The sequence below is a fragment of the Ambystoma mexicanum genome, unplaced genomic scaffold (assembly GCF_040938575.1).
Source record: "Ambystoma mexicanum isolate Mex_15411 unplaced genomic scaffold, UKY_AmexF1_1 Mex_scaf1, whole genome shotgun sequence".
Classification (NCBI taxonomy): domain Eukaryota; kingdom Metazoa; phylum Chordata; class Amphibia; order Caudata; family Ambystomatidae; genus Ambystoma; species Ambystoma mexicanum.
The window spans coordinates 1,771,132-1,788,607 of NW_027182324.1; the positions used below are offsets into that span (position 1 = coordinate 1,771,132).

At 40.9% G+C, this 17,476-nt stretch overlaps 13 non-coding genes across 13 annotated transcripts; all 13 read right to left on the reverse strand.

Annotated features, from left to right (window-relative positions):
• Positions 1-352: 352 nt before the first annotated feature.
• TRNAK-UUU (transfer RNA lysine (anticodon UUU)) lies at positions 353-425 on the reverse strand. Its single transcript has one exon. It is a non-coding gene; the product is annotated as a tRNA-Lys (tRNA).
• Positions 426-1,193: 768 nt separating this feature from the next.
• On the reverse strand, positions 1,194-1,266 carry TRNAK-UUU (transfer RNA lysine (anticodon UUU)). The gene has a single exon. It is a non-coding gene; the product is annotated as a tRNA-Lys (tRNA).
• A 768-nt stretch (positions 1,267-2,034) lies between these two features.
• On the reverse strand, positions 2,035-2,107 carry TRNAK-UUU (transfer RNA lysine (anticodon UUU)). Its single transcript has one exon. It is a non-coding gene; the product is annotated as a tRNA-Lys (tRNA).
• A 1,609-nt stretch (positions 2,108-3,716) lies between these two features.
• TRNAK-UUU (transfer RNA lysine (anticodon UUU)) lies at positions 3,717-3,789 on the reverse strand. Its single transcript has one exon. It is a non-coding gene; the product is annotated as a tRNA-Lys (tRNA).
• A 768-nt stretch (positions 3,790-4,557) lies between these two features.
• On the reverse strand, positions 4,558-4,630 carry TRNAK-UUU (transfer RNA lysine (anticodon UUU)). Its single transcript has one exon. It is a non-coding gene; the product is annotated as a tRNA-Lys (tRNA).
• Positions 4,631-6,239: 1,609 nt separating this feature from the next.
• On the reverse strand, positions 6,240-6,312 carry TRNAK-UUU (transfer RNA lysine (anticodon UUU)). The gene has a single exon. It is a non-coding gene; the product is annotated as a tRNA-Lys (tRNA).
• A 1,607-nt stretch (positions 6,313-7,919) lies between these two features.
• On the reverse strand, positions 7,920-7,992 carry TRNAK-UUU (transfer RNA lysine (anticodon UUU)). The gene has a single exon. It is a non-coding gene; the product is annotated as a tRNA-Lys (tRNA).
• Positions 7,993-9,598: 1,606 nt separating this feature from the next.
• On the reverse strand, positions 9,599-9,671 carry TRNAK-UUU (transfer RNA lysine (anticodon UUU)). Its single transcript has one exon. It is a non-coding gene; the product is annotated as a tRNA-Lys (tRNA).
• A 767-nt stretch (positions 9,672-10,438) lies between these two features.
• Positions 10,439-10,511, reverse strand: TRNAK-UUU (transfer RNA lysine (anticodon UUU)). Its single transcript has one exon. It is a non-coding gene; the product is annotated as a tRNA-Lys (tRNA).
• Positions 10,512-12,119: 1,608 nt separating this feature from the next.
• On the reverse strand, positions 12,120-12,192 carry TRNAK-UUU (transfer RNA lysine (anticodon UUU)). Its single transcript has one exon. It is a non-coding gene; the product is annotated as a tRNA-Lys (tRNA).
• Positions 12,193-12,961: 769 nt separating this feature from the next.
• Positions 12,962-13,034, reverse strand: TRNAK-UUU (transfer RNA lysine (anticodon UUU)). The gene has a single exon. It is a non-coding gene; the product is annotated as a tRNA-Lys (tRNA).
• A 2,450-nt stretch (positions 13,035-15,484) lies between these two features.
• Positions 15,485-15,557, reverse strand: TRNAK-UUU (transfer RNA lysine (anticodon UUU)). The gene has a single exon. It is a non-coding gene; the product is annotated as a tRNA-Lys (tRNA).
• Positions 15,558-16,325: 768 nt separating this feature from the next.
• TRNAK-UUU (transfer RNA lysine (anticodon UUU)) lies at positions 16,326-16,398 on the reverse strand. The gene has a single exon. It is a non-coding gene; the product is annotated as a tRNA-Lys (tRNA).
• Positions 16,399-17,476: the final 1,078 nt, after the last annotated feature.

Sequence of the window (17,476 nt, forward strand, 5' to 3'; positions counted from 1 at the left end):
AATGATTACATGAGGAAGGAAAGGAGTTCAGATGCAAAAAAGGTGCTGCGGCTTAGTTGGTTAAAGCGCCTGTCTAGTAAACAGGAGATCCTGAGTTCGAATCTCAGCAGCGCCTGTCTGCTTTTTTTTCGACCAATCTGTCTCCCCAATATTAAAACTTTGTACAAAGATTGTTATTTCATGCTATTTAGAAGCACAGTCAGGCTTGAAATGTTGGCAAAGCATCCAAGAATTCTGGACTCCACTACCTTAGAGTCATATTGCCCAAGGTTGCGATGCCATCAGAAATAGCACATATTAGAATGAGCAATTCATATTTCCTGCTTAATTTTTTGTAAAAGAAGCAAAGGTACGCCTGAACAGGGACTTGAACCCTGGACCCTCAGATTAAAAGTCTGATGCTCTACCGACTGAGCTATCCAGGCACAGGGATCACTGCCCATTTGAAACTTGATTTTCACTCTACAGCACCTCCATACATGGCTACCTCACTGGGCAATAAAGGAAATGAATTACTAGTGCATTACACACATTTTGACACTGGAGACATAACCTTTTTCAGTCATTCCGTATCCAGATATAGAGATTTGCAGCATCTAGGACTTTAATGTTCACCCACTTACGGATTTGAATGTTTTGCCACATTCATGAGTGCAAACTTGCTCCCCAGTAAAGACGAACATGTGCTCCTCAATGCACACACTGGGCAATGCAGTCCACTCTAAATCGACGATTAATGACATGCTCGTTTTGTGCAATGGAGTTTCAGTCAATTGGAAAACATTTTGAAAAGTTATATTGCAACAGAAGCCCAGCCTTAAAAAAGTGGATTTCACTTCTAAATGATTACATGAGGAAGGAAAGGAGACCAGATGCAAAAAAGGTGCTGTGGCTTAGTTGGTTAAAGCGCCTGTCTAGTAAACAGGAGATCCTGAGTTCGAATCTCAGCAGCGCCTGTCTGCTTTTTTTTCGACCAATCTGTCTCCCCAATATTAAAACTTTGTACAAAGATTGCTATTTCATGCTATTTAGAAGCACAGTCAGGCTTGAAATGTTGGCAAAGCATCCAAGAATTCTGGACTCCACTACCTTAGAGTCATATTGCCCAAGGTTGCGATGCCATCAGAAATAGCACATATTAGAATGAGCAATTCATATTTCCTGCTAAATTTTTTGTAAAAGAAGCAAAGATACGCCTGAACAGGGACTTGAACCCTGGACCCTCAGATTAAAAGTCTGATGCTCTACCGACTGAGCTATCCAGGCACAGGGATCACTGCCCATTTGAAACTTGATTTTCACTCTACAGCACCTCCATACATGGCTACCTCACTGGTCAATAAAGGAAATGAATTACTAGTGCATTACACACATTTTGACACTGGAGACATAACTTTTTTCAGTCATTCCGTATCCAGATATTGAGATTTGCAGCATCTAGGACTTTAATGTTCACCCACTTACGGATTTGAATGTTTTGCCACATTCATGAGTGCAAACTTGCTCCCCAGTAAAGACGAACATGTGCTCCTCAATGCACACACTGGGCAATGCAGTCCACTCTAAATCGACGATTAATGACATGCTCGTTTTGTGCAATGGAGTTTCAGTCAATTGGAAAACATTTTGAAAAGTTATATTGCAACAGAAGCCCAGCCTTAAAAAAGTGGATTTCACTTCTAAATGATTACATGAGGAAGGAAAGGAGACCAGATGCAAAAAGGGTGCTGTGGCTTAGTTGGTTAAAGCGCCTGTCTAGTAAACAGGAGATCCTGAGTTCGAATCTCAGCAGCGCCTGTCTGCTTTTTTTTCGACCAATCTGTCTCCCCAATATTAAAACTTTGTACAAAGATTGCTATTTCATGCTATTTAGAAGCACAGTGAGGCTTGAAATGTTGGTAAAGCATCCAAGAACTCTGGACTCCACTACCTTAGAGTCATATTGCCCAAGGTTGCGATGCCATCAGAAATAGCACATATTAGAATGAGCAATTCATATTTCCTGCTTAATTTTTTGTAAAAGAAGCAAAGGTACGCCTGAACAGGGACTTGAACCCTGGACCCTCAGATTAAAAGTCTGATGCTCTACCGACTGAGCTATCCAGGCACAGGGATCACTGCCCATTTGAAACTTGATTTTCACTCGACAGCACCTCCATACATGGCTACCTCACTGGTCAATAAAGGAAATGAATTACTAGTGCATTACACACATTTTGACACTGGAGACATAACTTTTTTCAGTCATTCCGTATCCAGATATAGAGATTTGCAGCATCTAGGACTTTAATGTTCACCCACTTACGGATTTGAATGTTTTGCCACATTCATGAGTGCAAAATTGCTCCCCAGTAAAGGCGAACATGTGCTCCTCAATACACACACTGGGCAATGCAGTCCACTCTAAATCAACGATTAATGACATGCTCGTTTTGTGCAATGGAGTTTCAGTCAATTGGAAAACATTTTGTAAAGTTATATTGCAACAGAAGCCCAGCCTTAAAAAAAGTGGATTTCACTTCTAAATGATTACATGAGGAAGGACAGGAGATCAGATGCAAAAGAGGTGCTGTGGCTTAGTTGGTTAAAGCGCCTGTCTAGTAAACAGGAGATCCTGAGTTCGAATCTCAGCAGCGCCTGTCTGCTTTTTTTTCGACCAATCTGTCTCCCCAATATTAAAACTTTGTACAAAGATTGCTATTTCATGCTATTTAGAAGCACAGTGAGGCTTGAAATGTTGGCAAAGCATCCAAGAACTCTGGACTCCACTACCTTAGAGTCATATTGCCCAAGGTTGCGATGCCATCAGAAATAGCACATATTAGAATGAGCAATTCATATTTCCTGCTTAATTTTTTGTAAAAGAAGCAAAGGTACACCTGAACAGGGACTTGAACCCTGGACCCTCAGATTAAAAGTCTGATGCTGTACCGACTGAGCTATCCAGGCACAGGGATCACTGCCCATTTGAAACTTGATTTTCACTCTACAGCACCTCCATACATGGCTACCTCACTGGTCAATAAAGGAAATGAATTACTAGTGCATTACACACATTTTGACACTGGAGACATAACTTTTTTCAGTAATTCTTATCCAGATATAGAGATTTGCAGCATCTAGGACTTTAATGTTCACCCACTTACGGATTTGAATGTTTTGCCACATTCATGAGTGCAAACTTGCTCCCCAGTAAAGACGAACATGTGCTCCTCAATGCACACACTGGGCAATGCAGTCCACTCTAAATCGACGATTAATGACATGCTCGTTTTGTGCAATGGAGTTTCAGTCAATTGGAAAACATTTTGAAAAGTTATATTGCAACAGAAGCCCAGCCTTAAAAAAGTGGATTTCACTTCTAAATGATTACATGAGGAAGGAAAGGAGAACAGATGCAAAAAAGGTGCTGTGGCTTAGTTGGTTAAAGCGCCTGTCTAGTAAACAGGATATCCTGAGTTCGAATCTCAGCAGCGCCTGTCTGCTTTTTTTTCGACCAATCTGTCTCCCCAATATTAAAACTTTGTACAAAGATTGCTGTTTCATGCTATTTAGAAGCACAGTCAGGCTTGAAATGTTGGCAAAGCATCCAAGAACTCTGGACTCCACTACCTTAGAGTCATATTGCCCAAGGTTGCGATGCCATCAGAAATAGCACATATTAGAATGAGCAATTCATATTTCCTGCTTAATTTTTTGTAAAAGAAGCAAAGGTACGCCTGAACAGGGACTTGAACCCTGGACCCTCAGATTAAAAGTCTGATGCTCTACCGACTGAGCTATCCAGGCACAAGGATCACTGCCCATTTGAAACTTGATTTTCACTCTACAGCACCTCCATACAAGGCTACCTCACTGGTCAATAAAGGAAATGAATTACTAGTGCATTACACACATTTTGACACTGGAGACATAACTTTTTTCAGTCATTCCGTATCCAGATATAGAGATTTGCAGCATCTAGGACTTTAATGTTCACCCACTTACGGATTTGAATGTTTTGCCACATTCATGAGTGCAAACTTGCTCCCCAGTACAGACGAACATGTGCTCCTCAATGCACACACTGGGCAATGCAGTCCACTCTAAATCGACGATTAATGACATGCTCGTTTTGTGCAATGGAGTTTCAGTCAATTGGAAAACATTTTGAAAAGTTATATTGCAACAGAAGCCCAGCCTTAAAAAAGTGGATTTCACTTCTAAATGATTACATGAGGAAGGAAAGGAGACCAGATGCAAAAAAGGTGCTGTGGCTTAGTTGGTTAAAGCGCCTGTCTAGTAAACAGGAGATCCTGAGTTCGAATCTCAGCAGCGCCTGTCTGCTTTTTTTTCGACCAATCTGTCTCCCCAATATTAAAACTTTGTACAAAGATTGCTATTTCATGCTATTTAGAAGCACAGTCAGGCTTGAAATGTTGGCAAAGCATCCAAGAATTCTGGACTCCACTACCTTAGAGTCATATTGCCCAAGGTTGCGATGCCATCAGAAATAGCACATATTAGAATGAGCAATTCATATTTCCTGCTAAATTTTTTGTAAAAGAAGCAAAGATACGCCTGAACAGGGACTTGAACCCTGGACCCTCAGATTAAAAGTCTGATGCTCTACCGACTGAGCTATCCAGGCACAGGGATCACTGCCCATTTGAAACTTGATTTTCACTCTACAGCACCTCCATACATGGCTACCTCACTGGTCAATAAAGGAAATGAATTACTAGTGCATTACACACATTTTGACACTGGAGACATAACTTTTTTCAGTCATTCCGTATCCAGATATTGAGATTTGCAGCATCTAGGACTTTAATGTTCACCCACTTACGGATTTGAATGTTTTGCCACATTCATGAGTGCAAACTTGCTCCCCAGTAAAGACGAACATGTGCTCCTCAATGCACACACTGGGCAATGCAGTCCACTCTAAATCGACGATTAATGACATGCTCGTTTTGTGCAATGGAGTTTCAGTCAATTGGAAAACATTTTGAAAAGTTATATTGCAACAGAAGCCCAGCCTTAAAAAAGTGGATTTCACTTCTAAATGATTACATGAGGAAGGAAAGGAGACCAGATGCAAAAAGGGTGCTGTGGCTTAGTTGGTTAAAGCGCCTGTCTAGTAAACAGGAGATCCTGAGTTCGAATCTCAGCAGCGCCTGTCTGCTTTTTTTTCGACCAATCTGTCTCCCCAATATTAAAACTTTGTACAAAGATTGCTATTTCATGCTATTTAGAAGCACAGTGAGGCTTGAAATGTTGGTAAAGCATCCAAGAACTCTGGACTCCACTACCTTAAAGTCATATTGCCCAAGGTTGCGATGCCATCAGAAATAGCACATATTAGAATGAGCAATTCATATTTCCTGCTTAATTTTTTGTAAAAGAAGCAAAGGTACGCCTGAACAGGGACTTGAACCCTGGACCCTCAGATTAAAAGTCTGATGCTGTACCGACTGAGCTATCCAGGCACAGGGATCACTGCCCATTTGAAACTTGATTTTCACTCTACAGCACCTCCATACATGGCTACCTCACTGGTCAATAAAGGAAATGAATTACTAGTGCATTACACACATTTTGACACTGGAGACATAACTTTTTTCAGTCATTCCGTATCCAGATATAGAGATTTGCAGCATCTAGGACTTTAATGTTCACCCACTTACGGATTTGAATGTTTTGCCACATTCATGAGTGCAAACTTGCTCCCCAGTAAAGACGAACATGTGCTCCTCAATGCACACACTGGGCAATGCAGTCCACTCTAAATCGACGATTAATGACATGCTCGTTTTGTGCAATGGAGTTTCAGTCAATTGGAAAACATTTTGAAAAGTTATATTGCAACAGAAGCCCAGCGTTAAAAAAGTGGATTTCACTTCTAAATGATTACATGAGGAAGGAAAGGAGACCAGATGCAAAAAAGGTGCTGTGGCTTAGTTGGTTAAAGCGCCTGTCTAGTAAACAGGAGATCCTGAGTTCGAATCTCAGCAGCGCCTGTCTGCTTTTTTTTCGACCAATCTGTCTCCCCAATATTAAAACTTTGTACAAAGATTGTTATTTCATGCTATTTAGAAGCACAGTCAGGCTTGAAATGTTGGCAAAGCATCCAAGAATTCTGGACTCCACTACCTTAGAGTCATATTGCCCAAGGTTGCGATGCCATCAGAAATAGCACATATTAGAATGAGCAATTCATATTTCCTGCTTAATTTTTTGTAAAAGAAGCAAAGGTACGCCTGAACAGGGACTTGAACCCTGGACCCTCAGATTAAAAGTCTGATGCTCTACCGACTGAGCTATCCAGGCACAGGGATCACTGCCCATTTGAAACTTGATTTTCACTCGACAGCACCTCCATACATGGCTACCTCACTGGTCAATAAAGGAAATGAATTACTAGTGCATTACACACATTTTGACAATGGAGACATAACTTTTTTCAGTCATTCCGTATCCAGATATAGAGATTTGCAGCATCTAGGACTTTAATGTTCACCCACTTACGGATTTGAATGTTTTGCCACATTCATGAGTGCAAAATTGCTCCCCAGTAAAGGCGAACATGTGCTCCTCAATACACACACTGGGCAATGCAGTCCACTCTAAATCAACGATTAATGACATGCTCGTTTTGTGCAATGGAGTTTCAGTCAATTGGAAAACATTTTGTAAAGTTATATTGCAACAGAAGCCCAGCCTTAAAAAAAGTGGATTTCACTTCTAAATGATTACATGAGGAAGGACAGGAGATCAGATGCAAAAGAGGTGCTGTGGCTTAGTTGGTTAAAGCGCCTGTCTAGTAAACAGGAGATCCTGAGTTCGAATCTCAGCAGCGCCTGTCTGCTTTTTTTTCGACCAATCTGTCTCCCCAATATTAAAACTTTGTACAAAGATTGCTATTTCATGTATTTAGAAGCACAGTGAGGCTTGAAATGTTGGCAAAGCATCCAAGAACTGTGGACTCCACTACCTTAGAGTCATATTGCCCAAGGTTGCGATGCCATCAGAAATAGCACATATTAGAATGAGCAATTCATATTTCCTGCTTAATTTTTTGTAAAAGAAGCAAAGGTACGCCTAAACAGGGACTTGAACCCTGGACCCTCAGATTAAAAGTCTGATGCCCTACCGACTGAGCTATCCAGGCAGATGGATCACTGCCATTTGAAACTTGATTTTCACTCTACAGCACCTCCATACATGGCTACCTCACTGGTCAATAAAGGAAATGAATTACTAGTGCATTACACACATTTTGACACTGGAGACATAACTTTTTTCAGTCATTCCGTATCCAGATATAGAGATATGCAGCATCTAGGACTTTAATGTTCACCCACTTACGGATTTGAATGTTTTGCCACATTAATGAGTGCAAACTTGCTCCCCAGTAAAGACGAACATGTGCTCCTCAATGCACACACTGGGCAATGCAGTCCACTCTAAATCGACGATTAATGACATGCTCGTTTTGTGCAATGGAGTTTCAGTCAATTGGAAAACATTTTGAAAAGTTATATTGCAACAGAAGTCCAGCCTTAAAAAAGTGGATTTCACTTCTAAATGATTACATGAGGAAGGAAAGGAGACCAGATGCAAAAAAGGTGCTGTGGCTTAGTTGGTTAAAGCACCTGTCTAGTAAACAGGAGATCCTGAGTTCGAATCTCAGCAGCGCCTGTCTGCTTTTTTTCGACCAATCTGTCTCCCCAATATTAAAACTTTGTACAAAGATTGCTATTTCATGCTATTTAGAAGCACAGTCAGGCTTGATATGTTGGCAAAGCATCCAAGAACTCTGGACTCCACTACCTTAGAGTCATATTGCCCAAGGTTGCGATGCCATCAGAAATAGCACATATTAGAATGAGCAATTCATATTTCCTGCTTAATTTTTTGTAAAAGAAGCAAAGGTACGCCTGAACAGGGACTTGAACCCTGGACCCTCAGATTAAAAGTCTGATGCTCTACCGACTGAGCTATCCAGGCAGATGGATCACTGCCATTTGAAACTTGATTTTCACTCTACAGCACCTCCATACATGGCTACCTCACTGGTCAATAAAGGAAATGAATTACTAGTGCATTACACACATTTTGACACTGGAGACATAACTTTTTTCAGTCATTCCGTATCCAGATATAGAGATTTGCAGCATCTAGGACTTTAATGTTCACCCACTTACGGATTTGAATGTTTTGCCACATTCATGAGTGCAAACTTACTCCCCAGTAAAGACGAACATGTGCTCCTCAATGCACACACTGGGCAATGCAGTCCACTCTAAATCGACGATTAATGACATGCTCGTTTTGTGCAATGGAGTTTCAGTCAATTGGAAAACATTTTGAAAAGTTATATTGCAACAGAAGCCCAGCCTTAAAAAAGTGGATTTCACTTCTAAATGATTACATGAGGAAGGAAAGGAGACCAGATGCAAAAAAGGTGCTGTGGCTTAGTTGGTTAAAGCGCCTGTCTAGTAAACAGGAGATCCTGAGTTCGAATCTCAGCAGCGCCTGTCTGCTTTTTTTTCGACCAATCTGTCTCCCCAATATTAAAACTTTGTACAAAGATTGCTATTTCATGCTATTTAGAAGCACAGTCAGGCTTGAAATGTTGGCAAAGCATCCAAGAACTCTGGACTCCACTACCTTAGAATCATATTGCCCAAGGTTGCGATGCCATCAGAAATAGCACATATTAGAATGAGCAATTCATATTTCCTGCTTAATTTTTTGTAAAAGAAGCAAAGGTACGCCTGAACAGGGACTTGAACCCTGGACCCTCAGATTAAAAGTCTGATGCTCTACCGACTGAGCTATCCAGCACAGGGATCACTGCCCATTTGAAACTTGATTTTCACTCTACAGCACCTCCATACATGGCTACCTCACTGGTCAATAAAGGAAATGAATTACTAGTGCATTACACACATTTTGACACTGGAGACATAACTTTTTTCAGTCATTCCGTATCCAGATATAGAGATTTGCAGCATCTAGGACTTTAATGTTCACCCACTTACGGATTTGAATGTTTTGCCACATTCATGAGTGCAAACTTGCTCCCCAGTAAAGACGAACATGTGCTCCTCAATGCACACACTGGGCAATGCAGTCCACTCTAAATCGACGATTAATGACATGCTCGTTTTGTGCAATGGAGTTTCAGTCAATTGGAAAACATTTTGAAAAGTTATATTGCAACAGAAGCCCAGCCTTAAAAAAGTGGATTTCACTTCTAAATGATTACATGAGGAAGGAAAGGAGACCAGATGCAAAAAAGGTGCTGTGGCTTAGTTGGTTAAAGCGCCTGTCTAGTAAACAGGAGATCCTGAGTTTGAATCTCAGCAGCGCCTGTCTGCTTTTTTTCGACCAATCTGTCTCCCCAATATTAAAACTTTGTACAAAGATTGCTATTTCATGCTATTTAGAAGCACAGTCAGGCTTGATATGTTGGCAAAGCATCCAAGAACTCTGGACTCCACTACCTTAGAGTCATATTGCCCAAGGTTGCGATGCCATCAGAAATAGCACATATTAGAATGAGCAATTCATATTTCCTGCTTAATTTTTTGTAAAAGAAGCAAAGGTACGCCTGAACAGGGACTTGAACCCTGGACCCTCAGATTAAAAGTCTGATGCTCTACCGACTGAGCTATCCAGGCAGATGGATCACTGCCATTTGAAACTTGATTTTCACTCTACAGCACCTCCATACATGGCTACCTCACTGGTCAATAAAGGAAATGAATTACTAGTGCATTACACACATTTTGACACTGGAGACATAACTTTTTTCAGTCATTCCGTATCCAGATATAGAGATTTGCAGCATCTAGGACTTTAATGTTCACCCACTTACGGATTTGAATGTTTTGCCACATTCATGAGTGCAAACTTACTCCCCAGTAAAGACGAACATGTGCTCCTCAATGCACACACTGGGCAATGCAGTCCACTCTAAATCGACGATTAATGACATGCTCGTTTTGTGCAATGGAGTTTCAGTCAATTGGAAAACATTTTGAAAAGTTATATTGCAACAGAAGCCCAGCCTTAAAAAAGTGGATTTCACTTCTAAATGATTACATGAGGAAGGAAAGGAGACCAGATGCAAAAAAGGTGCTGTGGCTTAGTTGGTTAAAGCGCCTGTCTAGTAAACAGGAGATCCTGAGTTCGAATCTCAGCAGCGCCTGTCTGCTTTTTTTTCGACCAATCTGTCTCCCCAATATTAAAACTTTGTACAAAGATTGCTATTTCATGCTATTTAGAAGCACAGTCAGGCTTGAAATGTTGGCAAAGCATCCAAGAACTCTGGACTCCACTACCTTAGAATCATATTGCCCAAGGTTGCGATGCCATCAGAAATAGCACATATTAGAATGAGCAATTCATATTTCCTGCTTAATTTTTTGTAAAAGAAGCAAAGGTACGCCTGAACAGGGACTTGAACCCTGGACCCTCAGATTAAAAGTCTGATGCTCTACCGACTGAGCTATCCAGGCACAGGGATCACTGCCCATTTGAAACTTGATTTTCACTCTACAGCACCTCCATACATGGCTACCTCACTGGTCAATAAAGGAAATGAATTACTAGTGCATTACACACATTTTGACACTGGAGACATAACTTTTTTCAGTCATTCCGTATCCAGATATAGAGATTTGCAGCATCTAGGACTTTAATGTTCACCCACTTACGGATTTGAATGTTTTGCCACATTCATGAGTGCAAACTTGCTCCCCAGTAAAGACGAACATGTGCTCCTCAATGCACACACTGGGCAATGCAGTCCACTCTAAATCGACGATTAATGACATGCTCGTTTTGTGCAATGGAGTTTCAGTCAATTGGAAAACATTTTGAAAAGTTATATTGCAACAGAAGCCCAGCCTTAAAAAAGTGGATTTCACTTCTAAATGATTACATGAGGAAGGAAAGGAGACCAGATGCAAAAAAGGTGCTGTGGCTTAGTTGGTTAAAGCGTCTGTCTAGTAAACAGGAGATCCTGAGTTCGAATCTCAGCAGCGCCTGTCTGCTTTTTTTCGACCAATCTGTCTCCCCAATATTAAAACTTTGTACAAAGATTGCTATTTCATGCTATTTAGAAGCACAGTCAGGCTTGATATGTTGGCAAAGCATCCAAGAACTCTGGACTCCACTACCTTAGAGTCATATTGCCCAAGGTTGCGATGCCATCAGAAATAGCACATATTAGAATGAGCAATTCATATTTCCTGCTTAATTTTTTGTAAAAGAAGCAAAGGTACGCCTCAACTGGGACTTGAACCCTGGACCCTCAGATTAAAAGTCTGATGCTCTACCAACTGAGCTATCCAGGCAGATGGATCACTGCCATTTGAAACTTGATTTTCACTCTACAGCACCTCCATACATGGCTACCTCACTGGTCAATAAAGGAAATGAATTACTAGTGCATTACACACATTTTGACACTGGAGACATAACTTTTTTCAGTCATTCCTTATCCAGATATAGAGATTTGCAGCATCTAGGACTTTAATGTTCACCCACTTACGGATTTGAATGTTTTGCCACATTCATGAGTGCAAACTTGCTCCCCAGTAAAGACGAACATGTGCTCCTCAATGCACACACTGGGCAATGCAGTCCACTCTAAATCGACGATTAATGACATGCTCGTTTTGTGCAATGGAGTTTCAGTCAATTGGAAAACATTTTGTAAAGTTATATTGCAACAGAAGCCCAGCCTTAAAAAAAGTGGATTTCACTTCTAAATGATTACATGAGGAAGGACAGGAGATCAGATGCAAAAGAGGTGCTGTGGCTTAGTTGGTTAAAGCGCCTGTCTAGTAAACAGGAGATCCTGAGTTCGAATCTCAGCAGCGCCTGTCTGCTTTTTTTTCGACCAATCTGTCTCCCCAATATTAAAACTTTGTACAAAGATTGTTATTTCATGCTATTTAGATGCACAGTCAGGCTTGAAACGTTGGCAAAGCATCCAAGAATTCTGGACTCCACTACCTTAGAGTCATATTGCCCAAGGTTGCGATGCCATCAGAAATAGCACATATTAGAATGAGCAATTCATATTTCCTGCTAAATTTTTTGTAAAAGAAGCAAAGATACGCCTGAACAGGGACTTGAACCCTGGACCCTCAGATTAAAAGTCTGATGCTCTACCGACTGAGCTATCCAGGCACAGGGATCACTGCCCATTTGAAACTTGATGTTCACTCTACAGCACCTCCATACATGGCTACCTCACTGGTCAATAAAGGAAATGAATTACTAGTGCATTACACACATTTTGACACTGGAGACATAACTTTTTTCAGTCATTCCGTATCCAGATATAGAGATTTGCAGCATCTAGGACTTTAATGTTCACCCACTTACGGATTTGAATGTTTTGCCACATTCATGAGTGCAAACTTGCTCCCCAGTAAAGACGAACGTGTGCTCCTCAATGCACACACTGGGCAATGCAGTCCACTCTAAATCGACGATTAATGACATGCTCGTTTTGTGCAATGGAGTTTCAGTCAATTGGAAAACATTTTGAAAAGTTATATTGCAACAGAAGCCCAGCCTTAAAAAAGTGGATTTCACTTCTGATTGATTACATGAGGAAGGAAAGGAGACCAGATGCAAAAAAGGTGCTGTGGCTTAGTTGGTTAAAGCGCCTGTCTAGTAAACAGGAGATCCTGAGTTTGAATCTCAGCAGCGCCTGTCTGCTTTTTTTTTCGACCAATCTGTCTCCCCAATATTAAAACTTTGTACAAAGATTGCTATTTCATGCTATTCAGAAGCACAGTCAGGCTTGAAATGTTGGCAAAGCATCCAAGAATTCTGGACTCCACTACCTTAGAGTCATATTGCCCAAGGTTGCGATGCCATCAGAAATAGCACATATTAGAATGAGCAATTCATATTTCCTGCTAAATTTTTTGTAAAAGAAGCAAAGATACGCCTGAACAGGGACTTGAACCCTGGACCCTCAGATTAAAAGTCTGATGCTCTACCGACTGAGCTATCCAGGCACAGGGATCACTGCCCATTTGAAACTTGATTTTCACTCTACAGCACCTCCATACATGGCTACCTCACTGGTCAATAAAGGAAATGAATTACTAGTGCATTACACACATTTTGACACTGGAGACATAACTTTTTTCAGTCATTCCGTATCCAGATATTGAGATTTGCAGCATCTAGGACTTTAATGTTCACCCACTTACGGATTTGAATGTTTTGCCACATTCATGAGTGCAAACTTGCTCCCCAGTAAAGACGAACATGTGCTCCTCAATGCACACACTGGGCAATGCAGTCCACTCTAAATCGACGATTAATGACATGCTCGTTTTGTGCAATGGAGTTTCAGTCAATTGGAAAACATTTTGAAAAGTTATATTGCAACAGAAGCCCAGCCTTAAAAAAGTGGATTTCACTTCTAAATGATTACATGAGGAAGGAAAGGAGACCAGATGCAAAAAGGGTGCTGTGGCTTAGTTGGTTAAAGCGCCTGTCTAGTAAACAGGAGATCCTGAGTTCGAATCTCAGCAGCGCCTGTCTGCTTTTTTTTCAACCAATCTGTCTCCCCAATATTAAAACTTTGTACAAAGATTGCTATTTCATGCTATTTAGAAGCACAGTGAGGCTTGAAATGTTGGTAAAGCATCCAAGAACTCTGGACTCCACTACCTTAGAGTCATATTGCCCAAGGTTGCGATGCCATCAGAAATAGCACATATTAGAATGAGCAATTCATATTTCCTGCTTAATTTTTTGTAAAAGAAGCAAAGGTACGCCTGAACAGGGACTTGAACCATGGACCCTCAGATTAAAAGTCTGATGCTCTACCGACTGAGCTATCCAGGCACAGGGATCACTGCCCATTTGAAACTTGATTTTCACTCGACAGCACCTCCATACATGGCTACCTCACTGGTCAATAAAGGAAATGAATTACTAGTGCATTACACACATTTTGACACTGGAGACATAACTTTTTTCAGTCATTCCGTATCCAGATATAGAGATTTGCAGCATCTAGGACTTTAATGTTCACCCACTTACGGATTTGAATGTTTTGCCACATTCATGAGTGCAAAATTGCTCCCCAGTAAAGGCGAACATGTGCTCCTCAATACACACACTGGGCAATGCAGTCCACTCTAAATCAACGATTAATGACATGCTCGTTTTGTGCAATGGAGTTTCAGTCAATTGGAAAACATTTTGTAAAGTTATATTGCAACAGAAGCCCAGCCTTAAAAAAAGTGGATTTCACTTCTAAATGATTACATGAGGAAGGACAGGAGATCAGATGCAAAAGAGGTGCTGTGGCTTAGTTGGTTAAAGCACCTGTCTAGTAAACAGGAGATCCTGAGTTCGAATCTCAGCAGCGCCTGTCTGCTTTTTTTTCGACCAATCTGTCTCCCCAATATTAAAACTTTGTACAAAGATTGCTATTTCATGCTATTTAGAAGCACAGTGAGGCTTGAAATGTTGGCAAAGCATCCAAGAACTCTGGACTCCACTACCTTAGAGTCATATTGCCCAAGGTTGCGATGCCATCAGAAATAGCACATATTAGAATGAGCAATTCATATTTCCTGCTTAATTTTTTGTAAAAGAAGCAAAGGTACACCTGAACAGGGACTTGAACCCTGGACCCTCAGATTAAAAGTCTGATGCTGTACCGACTGAGCTATCCAGGCACAGGGATCACTGCCCATTTGAAACTTGATTTTCACTCTACAGCACCTCCATACATGGCTACCTCACTGGTCAATAAAGGAAATGAATTACTAGTGCATTACACACATTTTGACACTGGAGACATAACTTTTTTCAGTAATTCTTATCCAGATATAGAGATTTGCAGCATCTAGGACTTTAATGTTCACCCACTTACGGATTTGAATGTTTTGCCACATTCATGAGTGCAAACTTGCTCCCCAGTAAAGACGAACATGTGCTCCTCAATGCACACACTGGGCAATGCAGTCCACTCTAAATCGACGATTAATGACATGCTCGTTTTGTGCAATGGAGTTTCAGTCAATTGGAAAACATTTTGAAAAGTTATATTGCAACAGAAGCCCAGCCTTAAAAAAGTGGATTTCACTTCTAAATGATTACATGAGGAAGGAAAGGAGAACAGATGCAAAAAAGGTGCTGTGGCTTAGTTGGTTAAAGCGCCTGTCTAGTAAACAGGATATCCTGAGTTCGAATCTCAGCAGCGCCTGTCTGCTTTTTTTTCGACCAATCTGTCTCCCCAATATTAAAACTTTGTACAAAGATTGCTGTTTCATGCTATTTAGAAGCACAGTCAGGCTTGAAATGTTGGCAAAGCATCCAAGAACTCTGGACTCCACTACCTTAGAGTCATATTGCCCAAGGTTGCGATGCCATCAGAAATAGCACATATTAGAATGAGCAATTCATATTTCCTGCTTAATTTTTTGTAAAAGAAGCAAAGGTACGCCTGAACAGGGACTTGAACCCTGGACCCTCAGATTAAAAGTCTGATGCTCTACCGACTGAGCTATCCAGGCACAAGGATCACTGCCCATTTGAAACTTGATTTTCACTCTACAGCACCTCCATACAAGGCTACCTCACTGGTCAATAAAGGAAATGAATTACTAGTGCATTACACACATTTTGACACTGGAGACATAACTTTTTTCAGTCATTCCGTATCCAGATATAGAGATTTGCAGCATCTAGGACTTTAATGTTCACCCACTTACGGATTTGAATGTTTTGCCACATTCATGAGTGCAAACTTGCTCCCCAGTACAGACGAACATGTGCTCCTCAATGCACACACTGGGCAATGCAGTCCACTCTAAATCGACGATTAATGACATGCTCGTTTTGTGCAATGGAGTTTCAGTCAATTGGAAAACATTTTGAAAAGTTATATTGCAACAGAAGCCCAGCCTTAAAAAAGTGGATTTCACTTCTAAATGATTACATGAGGAAGGAAAGGAGACCAGATGCAAAAAAGGTGCTGTGGCTTAGTTGGTTAAAGCGCCTGTCTAGTAAACAGGAGATCCTGAGTTCGAATCTCAGCAGCGCCTGTCTGCTTTTTTTTCGACCAATCTGTCTCCCCAATATTAAAACTTTGTACAAAGATTGCTATTTCATGCTATTTAGAAGCACAGTCAGGCTTGAAATGTTGGCAAAGCATCCAAGAATTCTGGACTCCACTACCTTAGAGTCATATTGCCCAAGGTTGCGATGCCATCAGAAATAGCACATATTAGAATGAGCAATTCATATTTCCTGCTAAATTTTTTGTAAAAGAAGCAAAGATACGCCTGAACAGGGACTTGAACCCTGGACCCTCAGATTAAAAGTCTGATGCTCTACCGACTGAGCTATCCAGGCACAGGGATCACTGCCCATTTGAAACTTGATTTTCACTCTACAGCACCTCCATACATGGCTACCTCACTGGTCAATAAAGGAAATGAATTACTAGTGCATTACACACATTTTGACACTGGAGACATAACTTTTTTCAGTCATTCCGTATCCAGATATTGAGATTTGCAGCATCTAGGACTTTAATGTTCACCCACTTACGGATTTGAATGTTTTGCCACATTCATGAGTGCAAACTTGCTCCCCAGTAAAGACGAACATGTGCTCCTCAATGCACACACTGGGCAATGCAGTCCACTCTAAATCGACGATTAATGACATGCTCGTTTTGTGCAATGGAGTTTCAGTCAATTGGAAAACATTTTGAAAAGTTATATTGCAACAGAAGCCCAGCCTTAAAAAAGTGGATTTCACTTCTAAATGATTACATGAGGAAGGAAAGGAGACCAGATGCAAAAAGGGTGCTGTGGCTTAGTTGGTTAAAGCGCCTGTCTAGTAAACAGGAGATCCTGAGTTCGAATCTCAGCAGCGCCTGTCTGCTTTTTTTTCGACCAATCTGTCTCCCCAATATTAAAACTTTGTACAAAGATTGCTATTTCATGCTATTTAGAAGCACAGTGAGGCTTGAAATGTTGGTAAAGCATCCAAGAACTCTGGACTCCACTACCTTAGAGTCATATTGCCCAAGGTTGCGATGCCATCAGAAATAGCACATATTAGAATGAGCAATTCATATTTCCTGCTTAATTTTTTGTAAAAGAAGCAAAGGTACGCCTGAACAGGGACTTGAACCCTGGACCCTCAGATTAAAAGTCTGATGCTGTACCGACTGAGCTATCCAGGCACAGGGATCACTGCCCATTTGAAACTTGATTTTCACTCTACAGCACCTCCATACATGGCTACCTCACTGGTCAATAAAGGAAATGAATTACTAGTGCATTACACACATTTTGACACTGGAGACATAACTTTTTTCAGTCATTCCGTATCCAGATATAGAGATTTGCAGCATCTAGGACTTTAATGTTCACCCACTTACGGATTTGAATGTTTTGCCACATTCATGAGTGCAAACTTG